The 17,156-nt window shown below is 46.5% G+C and overlaps 1 protein-coding gene across 1 annotated transcript in view; it reads right to left on the reverse strand.

The window, feature by feature from the left end:
- B73 (molybdopterin biosynthesis CNX1 protein / molybdenum cofactor biosynthesis enzyme CNX1 (CNX1)) overlaps positions 1-17,156 on the reverse strand; it is a 157,207-nt gene that overhangs the window by 42,633 nt on the left and 97,418 nt on the right. The gene's annotated exons all lie outside the window — the stretch shown is intronic.

The following is a 17,156-nucleotide window of genomic DNA, read 5'->3' on the forward strand; positions in this document are numbered from 1 at the left end:
CCATTATCTCCTTGAAAATAGAAACTCCAACCATTTTCAAGTACTATTATGGTGCAACCCTATGCATTATTTTACCCCTCTTGCCCCGCTAATCCATGATGCAGCCCGGCTCTTACCATCTTCTTGACCTATTCTCTTGGCTTAGCATGCGAAGGTCGCATGGGTCTATCCCGACTTACCATCTTCTTGCCTTCTTCTACTAGCTTACCATGCGATGGTCGAAATTTTTTATCTGACTTGAAGAATCTGGCTGAGCTTTATAGCAGATATCACTTTCCTATAGATTTCCATTGCGGTTTTAATGCCTTCTCTGATATGAGTCACTTCAGTTGTTTTGGTAGACATACATGTATTTAGTGTTCCTCTCACCGAGACGGTGAGCAGTCTTGTGGCGGGAAACCTGTAGCAGGGCTACAGTGTCACTTTCACTGGACAGACAGTTGGCCTGGTCTGGTTCACACTGGATGGACACTCTCGGTTGGGCAGTGACAAGTGGCATGGATACGGACGGTGGTCTAGTGGCCATCGTGGCCAGGATACCACCAACTGACGGGACATTTATGAGCCGTTGGTGTCTCTTTATGGTGGTACACATGAGTAGTTGTTCGGGGTCATTATCATCATCTTCCATATATGGTCCAGTCGTCGTCGTCTAGTGGAGCGAGTCTTACACAGAGCACCTCTGCACCCACCCAGCACATCTAAGCCTCGACACCCCGATTGTACCTGTGAGTCCTGGGCTGGAGCTCAGTGTGCTGCCACGCCAGAGTCTGTATCAGTCTTTGAGATAGTCGAGTCATATGTTCGGGTCTGCTGTTGTGTCTTTGCGAGCTCTGTTGACGTCTATTGTTTCCTTTCTGTTCGGTCTGTTTGAGGGAGATTCAGTCTGTTTGAGTGAGATTGTCACGCACATTGCACTGAGGACCACCCACTATAGAGAGCACGACACGTTATCCGTGCTACATAGACCCACGGTAGTCACCCACAAGACAATATAACCATCAGCTCCATCATGCATAGTACTGACTTAACACCACGACATCCCCACTAACGTCGTTAGTCCCCAATAGTGGGTGTAGAACTAGGTACTAACATATGCTCCCAAACAACACACCACACGTGCGCCTGCGCGCGCGCACACACACACACACTTTTTTGTAAATCAATTTGATTTATCTATCTGTGGGAAACCTCAAAGAGAGGAAAACCCACCAAAAACATGAAGTACAAGAGAAGGAACACAAAAGTGTTCGGCTGTAAAAAATAGCTAAAAGCATTCATAGGAAAGCTGATGTATCTCTGCAATGATATCACCAACTTCCAAGGCGAACCGTAAAGACTACCTAAGGGAAAGCTTGAAGAAAGGCAGGGGATTTGCATGAATGCGATGGAACATATAGCCATTACGTTGTCGCCATAGGCTCCAATAAGCCCAAAACCTGACCCACGTGAAGAAGACTACAAAGCGTTGCAACGCCGGTGGGAAGATACCAAAAGCGCAAAACCGTTTATGAAAGATTGTCGTGGAAAAACGGAGCCGCATACACGCAGAAACCTGACGAAGGAAATCTCGAGTAACACACACACACACACACACACATGAGCATACATCAACACAAAGTTCAGCGTACTATGTTTCTGTCGTGACTCTGGAGATCCGGGGCAAACTCAGTCATAATGAAGCCTAGCACTAAAAGATACCCAACAACATACAGCAATTACTCTAACGGGACGGCACCACATGCCAACTGAAAGAACTGACAGGAATATACTTTTAGCACTTCAAAACACTGAACAGAAAGAGAGAGAAATGAAATGATATATTAACGTCTTCAAAAGGCCAAAGTGACCTATAAGACCAATCCGTTACAAACTTGTAAATCTGATACCGTGTCTGACTACAAAAAAAAAAGAGAGATACTAAAATGAATATAGAGATGCTGTCACGAGGACGTGGCAGTTATTAACCATGTCACAGAGATGTGGCAACTGCTAACCTTGGTTGTTGGTTTCTTTCCAATGGGGTTTATTTTATTTGTTTTGAGACCCTCTTTTTGAAGTAGCAAACGGTCGGACATTGTATGGCCAATGTGAACGGTAGATTCACTCGTAGACGGAAAGTGGTCGGCACTGGAATTCGTATGGTAAGAGGATGTCTAGGCTCGGAGCAAGATCATATAGGTCCTCCCCGTCGCACTTAGCAAGTTGGTGGATACTAGGAAGTGAACTCAATTAAGGCGTAAAGTCAAGGTGGGACTACCAACAAAAAGTATCCGACAGTTGGGCCACATTGCACTTTTGGATGCGGCTCCAATGAGGTTAGATGGTCAGAAGACCAGTGGAGCCCAACGGAAGCATCTCCTAAAATTCAGGGAACTGCTATTTTGGGCCGTGAAATGTGTTCGCGTCATTACCTCCGGTATGACTAGGGGAACACTTTATAACTCTGCCGCGAAGTCAACTGACGCGTCGGTTGGGATATTTTTAAGCGACGAACCCGAAACGGGAAAATGCTTGAAAATGCGCCAAGTGTCACATTTTGGTGAACTTTCCTCTTGCAGAAAAATGGGCGCTGATTTTTATGCTGGGGGAGGCCTCATTTGCAACCTGTCACAGGTTAAGAGCTATGGAGTGCTTTCTTTCCCTCTCATGTACAGTGTGGTGCTGGGAGTGATGCCCCGCACGCTACATACTGCTCTCTTTCTCCCCTACGTGCAGTTATGTGATGCCCCACAAGAGGGCTACTCATTTGACTGATGTACAGTTGTGTGGGTTCATGCTTTTGTGCTGAGGCAAGAGCCTCCTTGAGCAGGAACAGGGGTAGCTAACCGACGCCAGGATCATTGGGAATCGTGTCCCACTGGCAAAGGACAGTTAGGGGACTGTTTGGGGCTGAAAACAGGGCAAAAACCAGTAAATACAGCGTGCTGAATTTACTGTTTTTGGACAGGAATCAGAGGGTATACGACAGTGCAAGCGAGTTCCAGCAGGGGAATTGGTTTCGCGCAAGTTTTGGGGCTGTTATGCTGCCGAAATTTGGCCAAATCAAATGGTATCTAGGTGGATACACGTGAAGGATTCCCAGGACCTTACCTTGTAATTTACCCTCCTAAAGAATAAAGAAATACCGAAAGGGGCGCCAATTTTGGGGCCTACAGGTTGTCGGCGTCTGCTCGGAGCATTCTAGCTTCCGAGCCGTGTGTGTGATGAAGTGTTAATTCTCGTTACAGGTCTCCTTTGCAAAGTGCTCTGTGTGTGTGTTTAAGTAAAGATTTTCGGGTGAAAGCCAACGCCTACCGCCCTACGGGCCGGTTTCATGGTTCCATTGCCGGGACATCAATCACTTTTTCCTCAAAGAGTGAGCCTGGATTGTTCAGGGTAAAGACACACATTGCAAGAACGCGGGGATTACACTATGACCGACAAGGGGAAGGGAATTATGGAAGAGGGTTCCTCTCCAAAGGACAGGCAGGAGATTCCTATGGTTTTTGAGATTGGCGAGAGCTCACGGCCACGTCAGTCTGTACCTCCTGTCAACGTGAATGTCCCTCCAGTAGTACAGGGCTTTATGACAGGGCAACTTGAGGATGATGCGTTTAAGACTCAGTTAGTTGCCGCGGTGAATGTCCTTTCGCAGCTGGTGCTGAATCCGAGGTTTATGGAATTCTTGCAAGCGCCACCAGTGCAACATCAAAATAGGCAACCTACGCCGCGTACGGAGCTTGTTGAAGCTCAAGCCCAGGTACTTCATGAGGCGCAGGAGGAAAGGGAACACTCGCATGTTGCGGAGTCGGGGGCTCCAAAGCAGGTTCCTCCCGTGCTTGAACAGGTGGCTAGAACGCCTATTCCACAGGTTATGACAGTTCAGCCCGCCACCTTTCAGAGCCAGCATGCTGTCTTGAATGGACAGGGAGCTGGATACCAGGCTATGCACTCAGTTTTTCCACCACCCACGGTACATCCTGGGTATTTCGGGGGTGGATCAGTGTTCCAAAGTATGGCTGGTTATGCGTCTGGAAGTCAGCTGTACATGCCAGGAACAGTGTTCGGGGGTATGCAAGGCATCATGCCAAACCCAATGTATGGTACTATCGGCATGCAGCAAGGTTTCCACGGCAACCAGGGCCAGTTTGGGGTGCCACAGGGTCATTTTGGCATGGCTGGTTTTTCTGGACAGCAGCCAGATATCGCACCTCTGACGCAAAATGTGAATGGCCAACATGTGCCGATTATGCCTAGTACAGTGCCCATGTTGCAGACCATCCCGTATGACAACTTGGGGGCACTAGAGAAGCCGAAGGCTTACAAAGAAGGTGGTGCAACGGTAAAGTTCAGTACCTTCAGTGGTTTCGAGGACAAAACCAAGGCACTTACTTTCCTCCAGCAGTTTGATACAGCTTATGCGGGAGGGAATTTTACAGAGGCCTCGAAGGTTAGGAAAGCTGCCACTTTCTTAAAGGACAATGCGCTTACATGGTGGACGACATTGTTAATGCAAGGACAGGCACCCGCCACTTGGGTTTACTTCAAGCAAATGTTTGCATCTGCTTGGCTATCAAATGAATTTGAAGCCGATGTCTTGACAGATTGGCACCAGCTTACGGCAGCTTCGTGCAAGAGCTTGCTGGAGTACAATAGGAGGTTTTGTAAAGCATTACTCTCAGTGACCTCCTACAGATTTGTGCCATTGACAGAGCAGATAGAGAAGTATTGTTGTGGGCTGCCTAAAGGGCTTCGCGATTACTGTACAAAGAATAGAGTGGCTACCCTTACTCAGCTTATGGAAGTTGCGAACACTGGTCTTGCCCTGTTGAAAGGAGAGGACAGTGGATTTCCGAGCAGTGAGAAAGGAGGGCAGCAGAAGAAAAATTCAGTGAAGAAGCCCTTTGTGAAAACGGCTCCTGATGCGTCACAGGGGTCTGAACAGGCCACCAAAGACAAGGATTCAGCTGGGACTTCTGGAGCGCAGGCAAAGAAACAGAAAAGGAAGCCTTTTGTGCGCAAATCGCTCGAGGAAAAGAAGGTCCTAATGGCTGAGAACAAATGCTTTATATGCGAGCAGCCTGGTCACTTTTCTATCAATTGTCCACAAAGGAAAAGGCCAGCTGACTCAGAGGATAAAGAAGACCAGAAAGGCAAGAAGCCTAAACCCACGGCAGGTTTAGTGCCAGACATGGTGGGTGACAGGCCCAGCACAGATGCCAGTGAGTTATGCAGGGCATGGGGTAAAGTTAGGGATCAGACGGCACTCATCTTCTTTGATCCAGGTGCCAAAGCCAACTTTATCTCACCAGAGTTAGCTATGAAGCTCGGCATCAAAGCTGAAGAGATGGGGTACACAGCAGAGGCAGGGTTGGCATGTCCTGGCCACTCAGAGTGTGTTACTCCCATCATTGGAAAACTGCGTCTGCATATTCAGTCGTATGTGGACACTGAAGAGTTTTACATCATGCCGCTGGAAGGTTGTGACGCCTTGTTGGGGATCCCGTGGATGTTCCGAGTGCATGGAGTCTTGGATGCCTACAACAAAAAGATCACTGTACAGCATAGGGGCAAAACTCACATCTTGGATGTAAAGCTTAAAGGAGAGTCAGTCCCTATTGTATCTGCTTCTGCTATCACTTCTGTAATAAAGAATCATCTTTCTGTGTACTTGATTTTTGCACGTGATGTCTCAGATAGGGATCAGTCAAATTTATCTGTGTTAGATAAAGAAAGGTCAGCATTTTTGCAAAAGTTTAGTGACTGTTTTTCTGATTCATTACCGTCGCAATTACCGCCAGAGAGACCTGAGGACCATCGGATAGATTTGGTGCCAGGGTGTAGCCCACCAAATAGACCTCCCTACAGGGTTAGTGCGGCACAGCAGAAAGAGATTATGGACCAGGTGGAGGAGTTATTAGAGAAGGGGCTAATTCAGCCTAGTTCTTCACCCTTTTGCTCCCCAGTGCTCCTAGTGCAGAAGAAGGATGGCTCATGGCGCATGTGTATTGATTACCGTGCGTTGAATAAGAATACCATCAAGAATAGGTTTCCTATTCCTCGCATTGATGATATTCTCGATCGTTTAGAGGGTGCTGCAATTTTCAGCAGGATAGACCTGAAGAGTGGGTACCATCAGATTCGTATAAGCCCAGAGGATGTGCACAAGACTGCGTTTAGAACGACATTTGGTCTTTATGAGTTTCTAGTGATGCCGTTTGGGCTAACAAATGCTCCAGCCACGTTCAACAGAATGATGGACCGGATTTTTCGCTCGCATCAACAGTTTGTTGGAACATTCTTCGATGACATGATTGTGTATTCGAAGAATGAAGAGGAGCATAGGCGTCACTTGACCATTGTGTTCGAAGAGCTGCGCAGTCACAGGTTACTTGTCAATCCTAAGAAAAGTGAATTCTTCCTTGAAGAGATCCACTTTCTGGGCCACATAGTCTCAAAGGATGGTGTTAGAATGGATCCCGCAAAGGTCGAAGCTATCAAGACATGGCCAGACTTGAAGACTGTGCACGATGTCAGAAGCTTCTTGGGATTGTGTTCCTACTATAGAAGGTTTATCAGAAATTTTGCAGAGATAGCATCGCCTCTTCACGCATTGCAAAAGAAAGAGGTCACTTTCAGATGGACCCAAAAAGAGATTTCAGCTTTTAGTCTCTTAAAGGAAAAGTTGACTTCAGATCCAGTTATTGTTTTGCCAGATCTCAGGAAGTCATTTGTGGTCCAGTGTGACGCGTGTGGCAGTAGCATCGGAGCAGTGCTAATGCAAGATGGACGGGTAGTAGCCTATGAAAGCCGAATTTTGCAAGGGCCAGAGAGGACTATGCAAGTCTATGAGAAAGAACTCTTGGCCGTTATTCATGCGCTTTCTAGCTGGAAGCACTACCTCTTAGGTGCTGATTTTGTTGTCCAAACAGATCATCAGACCTTGCAATACTTCTTGACACAGTCAAAGTTATCCGAAAAGCATATGCGATGGGCAAACATTCTTTCCATGTTCCACTTCCAGATTATGCATGTGGAAGGCAAGAAGAATGTTGTGGCTGATGCGTTATCAAGAAAGCCACAAATTTCAGCTGTGTCAATTCCTTATCATCATGAGTTAGATGACATGAAGGAACAGTATACTGCTGATGAAGATTTTGCAAGGATCTTTGAACAGTTACAAGAGGGGCAACATCACGAGCACTACCTCCTCAGAGACGGTTTCATGATGATGCATGGCAGACTTTGTGTCACTAGGCCACTGCGACATAAGGTCATGGAAGAGAGTCATGTCCCACCGTATGCAGGGCATCGTGGCATTGATGCAACAGTTAAAGCGGTAGAGACGTTCTTCTATTGGCCTACCTTGAGGAGAGATGTGGATGCCTTTGTGCGAGCATGCATAGTTTGCCAAAAGGTCAAGTTTGACAGGCAAAAGGCACCAGGGTTGTTACAACCACTGCCGATTCAGGATAAGCCATGGGAAAGCATTGCTATGGACTTTATCTTTGATCTTCCAAGAACGCCAACAGGGAATGATGGTATATGGACCATTATCTGCAGGTTCAACAAGCAGGCCCATTATATCCCTGTCAGGAAGAAGATAAAATCTGATCAGATGGCACGCTTGTTCATGTACAATGTGTTTAAGTACCATGGTATGCCACAATCGATTATCAGTGATCGTGATCCTCGCATGACCAGTTTGTTCTGGAGAGGATTGTTTGAGAACATGGGTACTACGCTCAAGTTCTCGTCTTCGTTTCATCCACAAACTGATGGACAGTCAGAAGAGGCCAATTCTACTGTCTTAGATCTGTTGAAATGCTATGTGTCAGATAATAAGGGCAAGTGGGAACAGTATTTGCCTATGCTTGAGTATGCGTACAATAATACGGTGCATTCGTCTACTGGCAAAGCACCTTTTGAAATTGTTGAAGGCGGCAAAAAGGTTCCTCCCAGTTTGCACACAAAGGACAAGATCTTTGAGGCAGATCGATATGTTGAGAACATGGATGAGATGTATAAGAAGATTAAAGTTGCCTTGGAGAAGACTCAAGCAAAACAGAAAAAGGCTGCTGATCGTCACTGTCGTGAATTACTACTATCACCTGGTGATTGGGTTCTCTTAAGGTTCGAAAAGGCAAGGTTAAAGAAGATGAAGGGCAAGGAACGGCTGTTTCCTAAGCTCAGCATGCGTTACTATGGGCCTTTTCAAGTGCTTGACAAGATCAGCGATGTGGCTTACAGGCTGAAATTGCCTGATGCGTGGAAGATTCATAATGCGTTTCACGTGAGTCTTCTAAGACCCTTCGTGGGTGATGTGCCAGAAGATATGCCAGTTGAGGATCAGCCAGAAGTTGAGGAACTTGATGAGATCCTGGTACCTGAGCAAGTTTTGGCACATAAGGACAGAAAAGTTAAAGGACAAGTTGCAAGACGCTATTTGGTGAAGTTCAAGAACTATCCGCCTATGGATGCAAAGTGGATGGAAGAGCATGAACTGTCAGAGTCACCAAATGTATTGCAGCTTTACCTTGAAGCCTTTGGGTTACAGCCTACTTATGCCCCAACCCAACGTGTGCAAAGGAGAGGTAATGATAGAGCTAGTACATCAAATGTACATATGAATTCAGTGCCATAGATGGAAATGGCAAAAGTATGAAGGCCTCATTAAGTCATTTGTATCTATGTATGTTACGACCTTTCTTGCGGATACATGCGATGATAAAAGAGTGTTAATAGCACAAGATCATCAGTGGCGTGTATTTATGGTATGCAATCGAGGACGTTTGCGATTTCAAGAGGGGGGTATGTCACGAGGACGTGGCAGTTATTAACCATGTCACAGAGATGTGGCAACTGCTAACCTTGGTTGTTGGTTTCTTTCCAATGGGGTTTATTTTATTTGTTTTGAGACCCTCTTTTTGAAGTAGCAAACGGTCGGACATTGTATGGCCAATGTGAACGGTAGATTCACCCGCAGACGGAAAGTGGTCGGCACTGGAATTCGTATGGTAAGAGGATGTCTAGGCTCAGAGCAAGATCATATAGGTCCCCCCCGTCGCACTTAGCAAGTTGGTGGATACTAGGAAGTGAACTCAATTAAGGCGTAAAGTCAAGGTGGGACTACCAACAAAAAGTATCCGACAGTTGGGCCACATTGCACTTTTGGATGCGGCTCCAATGAGGATAGATGGTCAGAAGACCAGTGGAGCCCAACGGAAGCATCTCCTAAAATTTAGGGAACTGCTATTTTGGGCCGTGAAATGTGTTCGCGTCATTACCTCCGGTATGACTAGGGGAACACTTTATAACTCTGCCGCGAAGTCAACTGACGCGTCGGTTGGGATATTTTTAAGCGGCGAACCCGAAACGGGAAAATGCTTGAAAATGCGCCAAGTGTCACATTTTGGTGAACTTTCCTCTTGCAGAAAAATGGGCGCTGATTTTTATGCTGGGGGAGGCCTCATTTGCAACCTGTCACAGGTTAAGAGCTATGGAGTGCTTTCTTTCCCTCTCATGTACAGTGTGGTGCTGGGAGTGATGCCCCGCACGCTACATACTGCTCTCTTTCTCCCCTACGTGCAGTTATGTGATGCCCCACAAGAGGGCTACTCATTTGACTGATGTACAGTTGTGTGGGTTCATGCTTTTGTGCTGAGGCAAGAGCCTCCTTGAGCAGGAACAGGGGTAGCTAACTGCTGCTCCAAAGCAGGCACTGGTGAGGGTCATAACCTCACCGTACAGGTGCAAAATCAGCGCTGTGTATGCGCTGTAATTTGACTGTTTTTCAGCCATACGGACGCCAGGATCATTGGGAATCGTGCCCCACTGGCAAAGGACAGTTAGGGGACTGTTTGGGGCTGAAAACAGGGCAAAAACCAGTAAATACAGCGTGCTGAATTTACTGTTTTTGGATAGGAATCAGAGGGTATACGACAGTGCAAGCGAGTTCCAGCAGGGGAATTGGTTTCGCGCAAGTTTTGGGGCTGTTATGCTGCCGAAATTTGGCCAAATCAAATGGTATCTAGGTGGATACACGTGAAGGATTCCCAGGACCTTACCTTGTAATTTACCCTCCTAAAGAATAAAGAAATACCGAAAGGGGCGCCAATTTTGGGGCCTACAGGTTGTCGGCGTCTGCTCGGAGCATTCTAGCTTCCGAGCCGTGTGTGTGATGAAGTGTTAATTCTCGTTACAGGTCTCCTTTGCAAAGTGCTCTGTGTGTGTGTTTAAGTAAAGATTTTCGGGTGAAAGCCAACGCCTACCGCCCTACGGGCCGGTTTCAGATGCTACTAGCTGGAACTGTGTGGGGTATGTGTGATCACTCATACGATGGGTTCCCAATACAAGAGAGATACAATGGGTGATGAATCCATCCTCATCTGTACTGTGGATGTCGAGATAGTATGGCTCGAATCCTCTATTGTAGTCTTCGTCGATGCTGTGAAGCTCCTCTCCTCAATCGTGGGCGTCTCCATCTCCCTAGCTCCAATGCTCGGTCAGTGAGAGTACCGCCGGTGTGAGTATGAGCTGAGCTTTGCAATGGTGGCTGCTCCTCTATCTGTCCAGTGTTTGGTGTGAATAAATCATTAATCTGTCTCTGGGATTGTCTCTCTCCAGATCTCCTCGGTAAACTATCTCTGTGTCTGTGTAACTCAAGTAGATGCAGGCCAGCACATCTCTAGTCTTGATAGCTCATGACTCTGGAGAAGGGTCCAAAGCCTTCTCTGAAATAACAGTGGAGGCGACCCCGTATCTCGTACTACACTGTGCACTGACATATATAACGTGTCTCCGTCTCTCTGTGTATCCATATAGCTGGGTTGAATCACAAAACCATCCCCTGTGAGTTGGAGAAGATGCTCTCTATAGAAAGCCACCTTGGTACCGAACTCCTGTGTTGGCTCTATCCATGTCCTCCTGGTGTCCAATTGGGTCACGTCTTGGCGAATGAGTCTAGTAATCTCCACCCATGTAAGAGAGGCGATGGTGCATCAAGGGAGTACTCAAAGGGAGGCAAGTTGTCCATGCTGAAGCCATGTATCTGGAACCATGATGACATCTGTGCATACCAGCATGATGTGTCCCCATGTAAAGCTAATTGTCTGGAGGAGTTACGGGGCAATCTAGCATATTTGTCTCTGGTAGTATCCCATAAGATGTGCATAAAAAGGACTCATATGGTAAGCGCCTCTATCTCCATGGGGGGGCCGCGAACTCCGCTCTAATGATCTCCTATGGCACGGAGGCCTTGGCTCTAATCAGCCGAAAGATCATAGATACCAAGGGCCTCTCCATACCTCTCTACCCATCTTGAGCCACAGAGGGTCCCCTAAACATGAACCCCATAGAGCATAGATGAAGCTACCAAGGTATCAAAGAACCAAAGCTTTGTTCGGGGTTCCTGAAATTGAACCTGCGAACACATCCTCCCAAGGCCGCATACGCTCTCTAGCCTTTGCTACTTTCTTCAAAGAAAACTTTGGCCCAGTGAAGACTATCCCAAGATAAGTGTATGCATCTATGTAATCCACAATCTCCTGACCATAAGTGACTGTAGGTGTTGATCTCCTGATCCACTACAGTGTGGTGTTAAACACCATAACCTTGGTTTTACCAAGGTTTACACACAATCCACTATCCTCCGCAAAGCTATGTAATGCATCCAAGTGTCGCTGCATACCCTCCGGTGAGTAAAAGATCAACACAATATTATGAGCATATAACAACAATGGAATCCATGTCCCTGTCAGCTGGGCACCTCTCTCACCCTCTCTGTCAATGTAATCAAACACCTCATCTATAAACATACCAAATAGAGTAGAAGATAATGGACAGCCTTGTTTCACTCCAATAGTGAAGCGAACTGAATTAGATATCCCCTCTAGAGTGCGTACATGCTCCACCACTGATCTATATAGCATAGTCACAGGGGACGCGTCACGAGGAGTGGGAACGAGGGACGAGGGATGGGGCTCAAATGGATTTTTAGTGTAAAAAAGAGGGTTGGACGGAAAACTGGAGACGGGAAGCCCAAAAATGGGTGACTATGTTGTATAGATCCATGATCCCTCAAATCAACTCAATGGACACTCCCATCTCCTGTAATCTGCGCATCAATCTAGGTCTGGGCATTATGTAAAAGTCTTTGTGGAAATCCACAAAAGTTACAATAAATCCGTCTCCCATGTGCCCTATCCTCCTCAATGATGGCTCTGAGTGTTAGAATATGGTCAAGAGTGGAGAACCCTCTCCTAAAACCACCGTGTCCCGCTGCTCGTATGCCCTCACTCTCTGCCCATCAACTCAATTGTTGCTCAAGGATAGATGCATACAACCGTGCCAATGTGTGTCCAATCATAATAGTACAGTAGTTTCCAAGCTCCGTAGGATCACCTGCCTTGAAGATAGGCACAATAGTAGACAGTCTTCAAGTCTCAGGTAGACCATCACAGATGACACGATTAAAGAGAATTGCAAGAACCTCTGCCAGCATATCTTTAGCATGTATAAAGCATAGTTACCCGGAACGCGGAACGGGAACGGCGACGGGATCCCCCGCGGAACGGGGGAGCGGGGAGGGGCCCGAAACGGGAACGACGCGGAACGGGAGGCATAAAAACACCCAAATAATGCAATTTCAAGCTCTTTGTCATTGAATAGAAGTAGTATCAGAGTCCTTTGACTCTTAACACTCACAAACACTTGATTTGAAGACCATTCAATCTTACTATGGCAAACGTGTGTTATGTAGACTTGAGAGCTTGAGAGGGGGAGAGAGGGAAGGGGGGAGAGACTCGAGAGAGAGCTTAAAGTTGAGAGAGAGAGGGAGGAAGCTTGAGAGAGAGGGAGGAAGCTTGAGAGAGAGGGGGAGAGCTTTTAGCCTTGTAGACTCCAGAGTCTAGACTTGAAAGCTTGAAAGAGGCTAGAGCTTGAGAGTCGAGACTCGAGAGGGTGGAGCTTTAGCTTTGGCCCTTGAAAGCTTGTGTGCCTAGTGAACGTAAGGGGTGGGGGAAGGGACATTTAATAAGGGGAAGGCTCACAAGACAAATCACCTAAATCTGAAAATCTGCCCATTCCCAGCCGTTCCGGGCCGTTCCGAGCCTGCCGTACCGGTACCAAAAGTCCCTGCCCCCCCCCCCCCCCCCCCCCCCCCCCCCCCCCCCCCCCCCCTGGAACGCCGTTCCGGCGTTCCCCGCCCATGGGATGGCGTTCCCCGGTAACTCTGGTAAAGTGCTCTACTACTAGACCATCATGATCATCTGCCCTCTTGGTCCTCATCCTGTCAATGGCCGTCTTTACAATCTCAGTGATATAAAGAAGGTACTCATAGATGGGCATGGCTCAGTGTCACGTGACACATCCAACCCTATGTATCCGTGGACAAGCTACAGCATAACAGGGTTCAATCAGTCCAATCAGTCTAGATTAGAAGTGATCTGGCACTTTTGTGAGTCTATTCGTAGACCGTGCATGCCCAGTCACTTAGTGTAGATGCATATCCTCTGGTTGCACACAGCATGATCATCAGTATTCCCATCATAATCCTTCAGGGGAATTTTCCAGTGCATTTAGCCTACTTTACCTATTTTTGACATTTTTCACGTATTATTTTTAAGTGACTTTTGTTGGAAAGTAGGTAGGGCAATTTTGCTAAGTTTGTATATAAGCAAACTAGAGCTAGCACTAAATGGCAGAAGAGGCAATAGGAGCCAAGCTCAGCAGGCAACTTCTCCAACAAGACCCTTGGTGGTTTTCCTCCAAGCAAGAAGCAAGAACCATCGCCATAGACCTTCCCTCACCTAGCATCTTCAGTCAGCACCATAGACGTTTTTGCATCAGCAAGTCCTCACCAGAAGATCCCAACAGATAGCGTTTTTGCATCAGCATCCTCGCCAGCAGAAAACCTCAGCCTAGCGTTTTTGGGAACTTCAGCCTCTAGCGTTTTTGGTCCCAATTTCAGCACTTTGCAGATTCAGCATGCAGCGTTTTTCATCATTAAAGACCGTCAAGATCAGCCCCTAAAGAAGTAGTAGATTCAGCCCGGAAAGACCTCAGTTTTCAGCCTTAAGAAACCTCAGTTTTCAGCCCTAAACCTGCAGATTTTCAACGTCAAAGACCCACCGAAAACAGCCCCCAAATCAGCGTTTTATGACTAGTCACAGATTTCAGCCCATAGCGTTTTTGGACAGCAGTAGAAACATTGCAAATTTCAACCCTTAGGTCGACTTCATCATCACCGTCGTCGTCGTCACCATAGCCTAGACTTGCATACGTCTCATGCATACCATTTGTACCAGCTTGTGCAATCATAAGTAGACCACTCTCACCGACGAGAGTGAGGCCTTCGGAGGAGGGTTTTACAACGTCTCTGGTGTCGTATCTCTCTTCTCTCTCTGTCTCTCAGTCTCATACACTTGCACGCACAGTGTCCATTCACTTTGTTTGTGATCATAGCATTCTCTCATTAAGAACGGAAGGCTCTACCTTCCATAAGAACAAAGGGAACCTTGAGCACAGTTCGGAGCACTCATCTTGAGCAAAGCACAAACATTCATTCCGCTGCACCTAGCATTGGTTTGCAAGCAAAAGAAAACCTCAAGAACCTCAAGACCCTCAACCACCCAAGAACCCAAGACCCTCAAGAACCCAAGTTCCTCGTGAGCTTAAGACCACAAGGACCCACGACTTCAGAATGGTCATCACTCGAAGCGGAATGGATACTTCGCTTTGAGGTGATAAGCATGAGAGAGGCGAAGAAGAATTTTCCCCACCAGGAGGTTTTTCTGACCTTCCCCATCTACGACAAGGATTGCACTAACTCCTATGGAGGCCTTGGAGCTGATGTTTATGGAAAGGAATTTAGAACGCGAAGCAAGAAATGCAGAAAGAATGGCAGAAATGGAACGCAGACACGCAGAAAGAAAAGCAGAAATGGATCGCATGCACGCAAAAGACAAAGCAAAAAGAGAAGCAGAAAGAAAGGCAAGACAAGAACAGAGAGACCGACACATGCAGGAGTTCTTGCGACTCTTGTCACACATACCGGCACAAATGCAAGAGATTTAGGAGACGGAGACTCTCTCAGTCTCTTCTTCTCCAAAGCATGACACACAGGATTTGCATGATTATGAGAAGCATGATGAATTGAATGACAATGATTTGCATGATGATTTGATTGACCATGATAAGCATGATGATTTGGATGATAATGATGAGCATGATGATTTGGATGTTAATGATAAGCATGATGATTTGCATGATCAAGATGTGATTTCTCACGAGCATGATGATTTGCATGATCAAGATGTGATTTCTCACAAGCATGATGAGTTGCATGAAGATGACGTGATTGTTCACAAGGATGATGAGTTAGTTGATGCTTTTTCTAGCGAAGCTAACCTCGTTGCAGATTCGATCAATCACGAAGGATCGATCTTTGCTCTCGAGCCGAGGTCTAAAGAACCCCCTCAGGAAGAACCGATCTTGGCTCTCGAGCCTAGGTCCAAAGAACCCTCACAGGAAGTACTATGTGTTCGCATGATTAGTACGGACGCATTGTACGAGTGTTTCATTCGTGATCGTTTCCTGTATTTTAGTCAGCGTCTTTATGTGATCCCTTTTACTGGGCAAGACATATTATACGTTGAGCACGTTTCACTCATGAATGAGCACAAATGTATGCGGATTGTTCATGAAAAGCTGAAAAGTATGCATTCAAGGAAGTCACATTCTCTGTCTCTTCCTTGGCATGACACATTTGTAGAAAGCGCCATTTCCGTTACGAATTGCCACAATTGATTGCTCTAGATCATAAGAGAAAGATTCGTTCTCATTGTTTGCGTGTATGTGGTGAACGGTTTGGCACACCGTCTATTTGTTCATCTACATTGCATGCACAGTCTTTGAGGAAGACAAGATTTTTTCCAATCACTTTACATGGAATAGGTATGTTCATGGTTTTGTGTTGGAAATGGTTTCAGGAATTTTCAGCCATGGAGATTCTTGAAGGAGAAAGAAGCATGACTCTAGATGAAGTAGAAGCATTGAAGGAGCCACAGAAGACTTTGTGTCGCATTCGGCGCGGCCCAAAGAAGCAAGCATTGCAGACCTTTATGAAGTTCAAGTACCGCACGACCCACACATCAGAGTGGGCCGGCGAAGAGTCCCTTCTAGGATTCCGGATGCTATTGGCGATCTCCCTCGACGCCATACAGTTCGGTACCAGTACCTCACTTTGAAAAGGAGGGGATGTCACGTGACACATCCAACCCTATGTGTCCGTGGACAAGCTACAGCATAACAGGGTTCAGCCAGTCTAGTCAATCTAGATTAGAAGTGATCTGGCACTTTTGTGAGTCTATTAGTAGACCGTGCATGCCCAGTCACTTAGTGTAGATGCATATCCTCTGGTTGCACACACCATGATCATCAGTATTCCCATCAGAATCCTTCAGGGGAATTTCCAGTGCATTTAGCCTATTTAAACTATTTTTGACATTTTTCACTTATTATTTTTAAGTGACTTTTGTTGGAAAGTAGATAGGGCAATTTTGCAAAGTTTGTATATAAGCAAACTAGAGCTAGCACTAAATGGTAGAAGAGGCAACAGGAGCCAAGCTCAACAGGCAACTTCTCCAACAAGACCCTTCGTGGTTTTCCTCTAAGCAAGAAGCAAGAACCATCGCCATAGACCTTCCCTCACCTAGCGTTTTCAGTCAGCACCATAGCCTGGCGTTTTTGCATCAGCAGGTTCTCGCCAGAAGATCCCAGCAGATAGCGTTTTTGCATCAGCATCCTCGCCAACAGAAAACCTCAGCCTAGCGTTTTTGGGAACTTCAGCCTCTAGCGTTTTTGGTCCCAATTTCAGCCCTTTGCAGATTCAGCATGCAGCGTTTTTCATCATTAAAGACCGTCAAGATCAGCCCCTAAAGAAGTAGTAGATTCAGCCCGGAAAGACCTCAGTTTTCAGCCTTAAGAAACCTCAGTTTTCAGCCCTAAACCTGCAGATTTTCAACGTCAAAGACCCACCGAAAACAGCCCCCAAATCAGCGTTTTATGACTAGTCACAGATTTCAGCCCATAGCGTTTTTGGACAGCAGTAGAAACATTGCAAATTTCAACCCTTAGGTCGACTTCATCATCACCGTCGTCGTCGTCACCATAGC

The sequence above is a fragment of the Adiantum capillus-veneris genome, chromosome 21 (assembly GCF_014529385.1).
Source record: "Adiantum capillus-veneris isolate H3 chromosome 21, ASM1452938v2, whole genome shotgun sequence".
In the NCBI taxonomy this organism is placed as follows: Eukaryota; Viridiplantae; Streptophyta; class Polypodiopsida; order Polypodiales; family Pteridaceae; genus Adiantum; species Adiantum capillus-veneris.